A 9,105-nucleotide genomic window follows, 5' to 3' on the forward strand; every position below is an offset into this window, starting at 1 on the left:
GTGACCATGCTGAGAGGACATGTCTCCTCAAGTTAGTTTGCCATTCGCTTGTTACCACCAAACCAGGGTGGTGACGCTGCCACCTGCAGGCAGTACTGTGTATAACATGTAAGCTATTTCTGTGCTTTGCTTCAGTGACTCTTAATGAGGCAAAACAGTCTCACCTGGATAGCCACAGAAAGGAAAGAAGGAATGTTAAAAACAAACTCTTCAACTAACTCAGAATCTGTTCTTATCTTTTATTCAAAATGAAGGAAATGAGTCTACGTTTTTAGATTTTGTCTTCATCCCTTCCTCAGTTCCAACAAGCCATGGTTGCATGCAGATTATTCTTCCATGAAAGAAACAGACTCTGGGTCTGCACTTCCTACATATGGACTTTCTTTGAAGGAATTTAGGATGTGAGCATTCTACCTCTATCAGAAGCTGTTCAGTGATCCCTGTTTGCTGCTGGGCAGGTAACTTGTGGCACATGGCGTCAGGGTCTGCAGAACTCTGTCCTGCAAGTGTGTAACTTTCCTCTCTGTCCTTTGGTCTCATGACTTTATCACCTGAAAGTGTTAAGGTCGTTGAGAACATTGCCTGAACCAGGAATAAGCAGCTCTGGCTGGTCAATGGGCAGTTGTAAAATACTGTGACTAAAATTGCTTTTTAACTCAGAGAAAAGTGAAGTGTCACTGATTAAACGTTTCCAACAGTACTTTCCCTGTGATTCACATGCAGTGACAGCTGTTCATGATCTTTGAGATTCTCAAATTGTAAAAATCATCATCTCAAATTTACCACACTGGTCTTGATGAGGCTGCATCTCTAGTAAAATAATGCAGATTTTCCTGAAGGGAGAGGGGACCCCACCTCCTTTCAGAGAGGAGGAAGGAGTGGGTCCTTCTGCCACTTCGGACAGGCCAGCATCACCTCTCAGGGAGCTGAAGGGGAGAGTGCAACTCTTGGCCATTGAGGAAAGAGGAATCGTTCATTTAATGTAAGAAAAATGCCATTATTAACTCTGGAAAGTGATGTCAGGTTGACTTGTTTCTCTGATCTGAGGACCATATACATAAGCAAACATACATGATTCCAGAGCACAAGGCAGATTTCTTCACTAAATAACCTCTCTTGAGAGTTTCTAGGTTACTGCTCTTTTTACCTTCTTTAAAAAGAAAATTTCAAACTATGTGATCATTTTGCTTTTCCACCTGCCTGCATAAAATCCGTAAGATGTGTTTTCTGGATTTGGCTTCTGTTGTTTTTTTTTTTGTGTGTGTAGCTAAAAAGTTTTCTAAATCACTTAGTTTATTTGACCTTGATGTGGCCTTTTAAGCCATCAGCAAACCTGAGGTCTGCTGGCAAGTCCTTCACCTGAAGGCGGAGAAGTAGCAGAGCTGTTTCTGAAAGCGCGTTCCTGCTCCTGAGACACTTTCGTTCAGTGACCAACTCTCAGGCACACTGCGGGAACTCAGAAAACACTGGCTGAATTGTACCAGAATGAGTCAAGGGATAACAGTCTGGACAATTTTATTTCTACCTCTTGTAAAATGTGTTGTGCATGTCTGTGTGGTGTGTGTGTGTGCGTGTGCACGTGCAGGCATGTGTGTGCACCTGTGTGTAACCCCCCGGGAGAGCGCATGCCTCACTGGGAACTAGTAACCAGAGGACTCTTGCCCCCAGGCGCGCACAGAGCTGCTGCCTCATCCTGTGCAGGCCTCAGGCTCCCTCCTCAGACACTTCCCCCCACCCGCCCTCTGAACTACCCCCTTCATCCTTTCTGCTGCCTCCTTTTCCTCATGAGCTGATTCATTCATACAAACACTCACACACGTGTGTGTACTGTTTGTATTTCTTGTCCATCTCCCCCTCATCCACTGAAGTAAAAGTTCTAGCATCAAGGACCCAGCAGTCCTTGAATCGTCTGAGTCGAATCAGAGAGACAGAGTCAGCACCTGTCCAAACAGCGGGCCCTGCAGGGGTGTCCCCAGCTGGGCTGTAGCCCACGACCCCAGCCTCAGCTCCTTTGCAAGCCTGGACTTGGGGGTGTCAGAGGCCTCATTCATGGGAGTCTGAGAAGGTCCCCCATCTTCCTAGAGTCACAGTCTCCAGAGTTCCAGCCCCAAGTCTCACACTAGCTCTCTAAGGTGGCAAGCTGACCTAGGCCCACGTGTGAAGGGACAGGGTGATGGTGCCCTTGGAGAGACCAGCAGGTCTAGCATGGCCGACCCCGGAGCAAGAGGGTCCCAGACACACAGCAGACAAGCAGTCACCCTGTGGGAGGAACGGAGCACCCCATAAGCGACTGGTGATATTTAGATCCAAGTGCACTGGGAAACTGAAACCTCCAACAACTCAAAATGGTATTGGCTATTTAAGAGCAATTTAGGGCACATTTATTCTTAACAGAAAGCTTCTTGTGCCTGCCCTGGAGTGCCTCCCCCTGGGATTGCTTGTGAAACTGGTGATGACTCAGAACTTCGGAGCAGAGCAGGGCATCCCCGGCCCGTATCTCACTCAGTCCTGCGCAGACCCTGATTTCCGCCCCCCCACCCCCCTGTCACCCCTGCTCTCTGCTCACGGGTGTCAGACTGCAGGGCTGGATCACCGCACGGCCCCACCTGGGACTAGAGGCTCTGCAGTTGTTGCCTGATGAGTAACCCGAGCGTGGTCTGCTCTCCTGCCAATTATCTTTGATAAGATCAAGCCCACAGCATACCAGTTTTTCCCACTGATTTCACGATAAATACTCATTCCTGGAACCCAGGCCCACAGCAGGTGTTGTGGTCATAGCAACAACAGGAGCAGGATGATAAGCAGTAGGGCAGAAAGTTCTGACCATCTCTCACCTAGGTTCTCAGCCTCGGCACCGCGGGACCTTTGGGAGGACAGTCCTTGGTCCAGAGGGTTGTTTCCTGTGCCGGATGATACTCGGATACTTAGCCATCCTCTCAGCCTCCATGTACCAGATGCCATGGCCACCTCACCTTGGTTAGGAAAAACACCAGGAATTTCCCCAGACATTTCCGAACATCCCCCTGGTCAGGAATGGGCGGGGGGTGGCAGGGGGATGCCAGGTCCAACCAGCTCATTGAGCTTTTCTGGAAACACAAGCTCTGAGCGGGGAGAGGAAACATCAGGGCTGCCTGGAGGAAAACCTCAGTGGACTCAGAATGCCGTGGTGCATCCACCCCAAGGGCGAGGCTTCAGAAGGCAGTTTTGGGTGCTCCCAGTTATAATCCCAGGCCTCCAACTGATACCATCATCAGTTTGCCCACAAAAATGCAGCTCTGGCTTAAATTTAACCTTTACAAGGCTGTTTGTTTCATCTTGTGAGTTTTTTTCTGGACCCTGGGGGATGGACAGATCTCCAGGGGCTTGAGAAAATTCCAAGACCCACTCCCTTTCTTAGGGACTTGCTGATGACAACTGGTGTGTTTGCGAGTAGGCCCGTAGTCCAGGCAGACCAGACATCAGTCGGAGGCCTGCTCTCCTGCTTCTGAAGCCCAAACAAGACTCTGTTTTCATTTCCCTAAAACAGCAGTGATTCCGTTTTAAATGCTTGTGTGTGGGTGCACTGTGTGTGCTCACTCAGTCGTGTCCATCTCGGTGACCCCATGGACTGTGGCCCGCCAGGCTCCTCTGTCTGTGGGGTTCTCCAGGCAAGAGTACTGGAGTTGGTGGCTATTTCCTCCTCCAGGGGATCTTCCCGACCCAGGGATGGAAATGAGCTCTCCTGGGGCTGTATTAGCAGGTGAATTCTTTACCACTGTGCCACCTGGGAAGCCCCATATGCATATGTATGTATATATTCTTTTTCAGATTCTTTTCCATTATAGGTTATTATGAGATATTGAACATAGTTTTCTGTGCTATACAGAAAGGCCTTGTTTATCTTATAAACCCATTCTTTTATTATCCTAAATAAATTCCTTTATTTATTTCAAAATGTTTATTGAAATATAGTTGATTGACAGTGTTGTGGTAGATCCAGGTGAACAGTAAAGTGATTCAATTATATTTACATATGTAATTATATATAATCATTTTTGGAGAAGGCAATGGCACCCCACTCCAGTACTCTTGTCTGGAAAATCCCATGGACGGAGCAGCCTGGTAGGCTGCAGTCCATGGGGTCGGTAGGAGTCGGACATGACTGAGCGACTTCACTTTCACTTTTCACTTTGATGCATTGGAGAAGGAAATGGCAACCCACTGCAGTGTTCTTGCCTGGAGAATCCCAGGGATGGGGGAGCCTGATGGGCTGCCATCTCTGGGGTCTCACAGAGTTGGACACGACTGAAGCAACTTAGCAGCAGCAGCAGCAGCAACATCAACAGCATAATCATTTTTTACATTCTCATAGCTTATTATATAATATTAAGTATAGTTCCTTGTACTGTACAGTAGGTCCTTGTTGGTTATCTATTATATATAGTAGTTTCTATATGTTAATTTCAAACTCTTAATTTATTCTTCCCTCCTTCCTCTTTGGTAACCATAAATTTGTTTTCTATTTTATAAACTCATTCTTAATAAGCAAGAAACCAAGACCCAGGAAGGGACTTGCTGAGGACTCCTGTTGGGCCCCTGTTGTAGAGGCCTCTTGGTTTTCTAGAATGGCAGTGAGCACACAGCAGCATCTGTCTGGAGAAAATACAAGCAGTTTCCCGTGATGAGAAAGTTCCTGGGTAACAAGCAGGTGGTGCACGAGGAATCTGGACATATATGTTCAAATAACAAGAATTTGGTCGTTTTTCCATCTCTGTCTACGGATGAGCAACACATAATACGAGGGCTGTCAGGACCAGCAAGGTGTTCCTTATGCTCAGGCATAACGTCTGGCACAGGCAGATATTGTGATATTTGTTACATAAGGAGGGAAAAAAAAAGTTTGGCTCGGAGCCAGGGCACTGACTGGGGGCATGTAATGATTTATACAGGACCCAGCACCCAGGGTTAATACCCACCCTGGCCTTCCATGGGCTCGATAAATGGGGAGGCAGGTGTGTGGGGATGGGGTGCTGGGGGGCAGTGCACCCCCTTTTCTCCTGCTAAGACAGCTGCTCCATTACCTTTCTGACACATTCACTGTCGATGCTGTTAAAAAATAAAACCTGCTTTAGTTCTGAGTACTTTGCAAGGAAGCCAGATGGTGACGTCTGCAGGTGGATCCTGGGTGGGGGCAGGGGGTGTGTGCGGGGGCCAGGCGACCCCCCTCCCATCCTGATGCCTGCACAGGGCCCTCACCTGTCCAGTGGCCAAACTGGAGGCCTGGTGAGTCCACAACTTTAGAGCAAATGCTGCCTTCACGCTGCCAGCCCGGCGGGAACTCTGGAGGCCATGAGACCTGCAGGAAGCTCTTCCTTCTGTGCACAGAGCCACAGTGTCGCCTGAGTCTTTTTCGTGTTGAAAAGGCAGATTCCAGGGAATTCCTTGGCATCCAGTGGTTAGGACTTGGTGCTTTCATTGCCAAGGCAAGGGTTCTGCCCCTGGTCAGGGAATTATAATCCTTCAAAGCTGTGCAGCACAGCCCAAAATAAAAGACAGATTCTAGAGTTTCACTGCAGACAATTTTCAAGCAGGAGCTTTTCGTGAAGGTGTCCCTGGTGATTCAGATGGGCTGCCTCGTTTGGAAACTGGCCACTAAAAAACCCCATAGAATTCACCACCTTCTTTTGCTGGATGGGAACGTGAGGGTGGCAGGTGGCCTGGGACACCTGAGGTCATCTGCACCCAGTGGCACCTGAGCCCTGATTCAGGAGGGAGGTGTGATCAACACCTGATGCAAACAACTCCTGCCTCTGGGAAGCGGCTGGCCACGTGGCCCGTGAGGCAGATGTGCCCTGGAGACCAGCAGATGAGGACAGGACCCAGCCAGCTGTGGCCAAGGTCAGGCACCAGGGAGAGAACAGGAGCAAGTGCAGGGAATTCCGGGGCATGTGCCACCCCTGACCACCATGTGAGCTCCACTAACCGAACAATCAGGATGCAGACCTGCCGTGGGAACACGGAGGGTCTCTCCCCAGCCTGTCCCTCCAAACCCCTGCCCCTTCTCAGAAGCAAATACTGCTTCCACTCGGTGACTTTCTGTTAGTCTCCAGGCTTTCCCCTGTGTCTCCATATGTGGATGTGCACGCACGTAGATTTTCTTTTTCTTTTACCCCACACAAATGTGCTTAAATCTGAAGTTTCTCCCTGAAAAGACCCTGACCCGAGCTTTCTCAGGCAAAGAGTGTTAATGATCTCCACCGTCTGCAAAGCAATGAGGGATGCAGGCCCTCCTGACGTGGCCCCAAACTATAAACAAGGCCTTGAGTCTGCTTTCAGACACAGCAGAGCGGAGTGGAAATAGCTACCGTGGACCACGTGAAGAGGTAAACTGAGGCGAGCGCAAAATTGCCGAAAAGATGAGTTTATTCAGGAACAGCAGTAATTGCATCAGGGCGCACAAACTGTAGAAGCCATAAGTGAGTCAGTCAAAGGTGTGGAGTAGGCTATATTTATGGCCAGGAAATGTAAAGAAGGGAGAGTCCAGTTAGTCTATTAAATTAAAAATCAGTTTAAAAAAGTACAAAGGCCAGGCCTGAAAGTTCCCTGAGCAGACAAAACCAGCCCAGGCAGGCAAACAAAGCTCAGATGAGCCTAACCCAGGTCATTGCTTTTTCTCACCTCTGGAACCGTAAGCAAACCTTCCAAGGCTGATATGAGGCAACCTATGACCAAGGCCCTCTCATTTAAGAAAACTGTAATATTATCACTTTTCTGTGAACCAAGCATTTACAGAAATTCTGTTTCTAGTCCTGAAGTTTTACTTTTCTGAGGGCACATGCATAAGATTTTCCACTTTATATCTTCTGGTTCCATTTCAGATTGAAATCCTTTCACAAACGTGGGCTGTGGCATTTAGAGAAGAGCCATCGCTGGGGTGTCAAGAGTTTGGGGAGCTCTCAGGAGTGGAGTCCAGGGAGTTCTGGGGTCCTAGGAGATGGAGAGTTAACCGAGGTGCAGACACGTGTGTTAGTCGGGATGGCTGCTGTAACGAAACACACAGGCTGGGAGCTTGAAGGGCAGAAGCTCCTGTCTCGTGGTTCTGGAAGTGGCCTTCTCATCGTGTGCTCATGTGGCAAAGAGAGCAGTGAATCTCTTCCTCTGCTTATAAGACTACCCGTCCTACAGGGATGGGGCCTTGTGACTTCTTTCAGCCTTAACTACCTCCTTAAAGGCCCCACCTCCAAACACAGGGCTTCAACATGGGCAACTGGGGGACACCATTCAGTCCATGGCAGCACTCATTTCATTCATTTCCTCCAGCGACTGGTCATCTATACCGACACCAGACTCTCCTGGGAGGGGAGATGATGGGGGTCTCCATGCGGCCCCTCCCTCAGACCCCACTGATGTCGGGGGAAGCAGCCAGCATGCCAAGAACATGACAGGAAGGAGGCTGTAAAAGGGGCAGCCCAGAAGTACCAGCCACTTTTAGGACGAGGGGAGGTCAGGGAGGACTTCTCAGAGGAGGTGGCTGGCAAACAAGAGAGAGGCTCACCCACAGGAGCCGCCAGCCCCCAGGAGCAGGGCGCCTTCTTCCCTCCTGCGGCGCTCAGCACATGGTGGTTATGTCATAAATATCGTTGAAATGCAGTCGAGTCCATCTCTGCTGCAGAGCGCTCCATGCTCAGTAGTCACGCAGGGCACGTGGGCTGGCCCGGGGCCTGTGAGCTGTAAGTGAAAGTGGCTGTTCTTACTCTCAGGAGCGCCCCACACAGGTGCACCACCAGTCCCTCCCCTGATCTGTGTAAACACCACACATGCCAGCTGTGCTGACCTGATGGGCTCTGTCTGAATCTCCCTGGTTCACAGATGGGGCAAGTCCAGCCAAGAGGTTGTCCTGGCCACGGTGCCAGGCCCAGCAGCTCCACAGGCCCCGCAGCTCCGCAGAGAAAGTGGGAGCCTGGAGCCCTGCCGCTGATGAGGAAGGGAACCGCAGGCTGGAGGCACACGTCTCTGTCTGCTTCCTTCTCGTCCAGTTGCCTTCCCCCTCTCTACTCTCTGAGCTCTCCACCTTCAGTCACGTTCTGGGCTCACATTCTGCATCTCAGGAAACCCAAACCAAGACACTCCTTCTGCAGAAATGTCTATGCAACTCACCACCATTTCCCCGAATCACCTCCTCCTCCTGGTTATGCTACCTTGGTCCGGGGCATCACCTTCTACCTAGACAGAGCCAGGAATCGAGCTCAGTCTGTCTCCAGTGTCTGCGAGACTTTTCCTTCTTAACATCCCTGAATCCATGTCTCCTTTCTTCCCCGCTCCACGACCTTAGTTAAGACCCTCATTGCTCCACCAGCTCCTCCCCTTTCCTCCCAAGTCCAGTCTTGCCTTTCTCCACCCACACTTCCCTGAGACGGTTTCTAAAATGGCAACTGGCTTGTGTATTTCTCCTGATTCAAATCTTCCCAGACCTCCCTATTGCCTAAGGAAGAAACCAAAGCCAAACTCACACACGCTTCCTCAGATCCCGGCCTTGTTCCGTGGTCCTCACTTGCTGCCAATCCCAGCGCCTACCCAGTGCCATGGCAACAGCCCGTCTGCTGATCCATCTCAACTAGACTTTTGCAGGAAACCAACATAAATCTTGGTCCTCAGTGCACGCCAAGACCCTAAACATCACCCAGCACATAACAGGAACCACATATACACACTTGAGTCAGTGAGTGAAAGGATAAATGTTTGAATATGACGAACTCTGTCCCTTCCCCTAAATTTTGCTGTGCACTTAAAACTGCTCCAAAAAATTTGTCTTGACCAAAAAAAAAAAAAAAGTTTAAGTGACAGAAGAGGCTCATAGATTATAAAAGATTTGAGAGATATTTTGATTTAAAAAAAGCAACACCAGCCAAAAACTAGAAGAAAATTCCATCCCTAAAGGTTGGAGGAAAGGCAACAGCCCGGCTTTTGTGAGGGACGAGGGTGAAGTCTGGGGCACCGCGTGGAGAGCGCAGCTCCCCTAGAGGCCTGACTCGCGGGCTGCCAGCTGGGCGGCTGCCTGGCTCAGTGCCCCGGGGCCACCTCTCCACTCCCTGAGCCTCTGGCAGCTGGGGTTCGAGCGTGCACTCC

This window comes from Bos taurus, chromosome 27 (assembly GCF_002263795.3).
Source record: "Bos taurus isolate L1 Dominette 01449 registration number 42190680 breed Hereford chromosome 27, ARS-UCD2.0, whole genome shotgun sequence".
In the NCBI taxonomy this organism is placed as follows: domain Eukaryota; kingdom Metazoa; phylum Chordata; class Mammalia; order Artiodactyla; family Bovidae; genus Bos; species Bos taurus.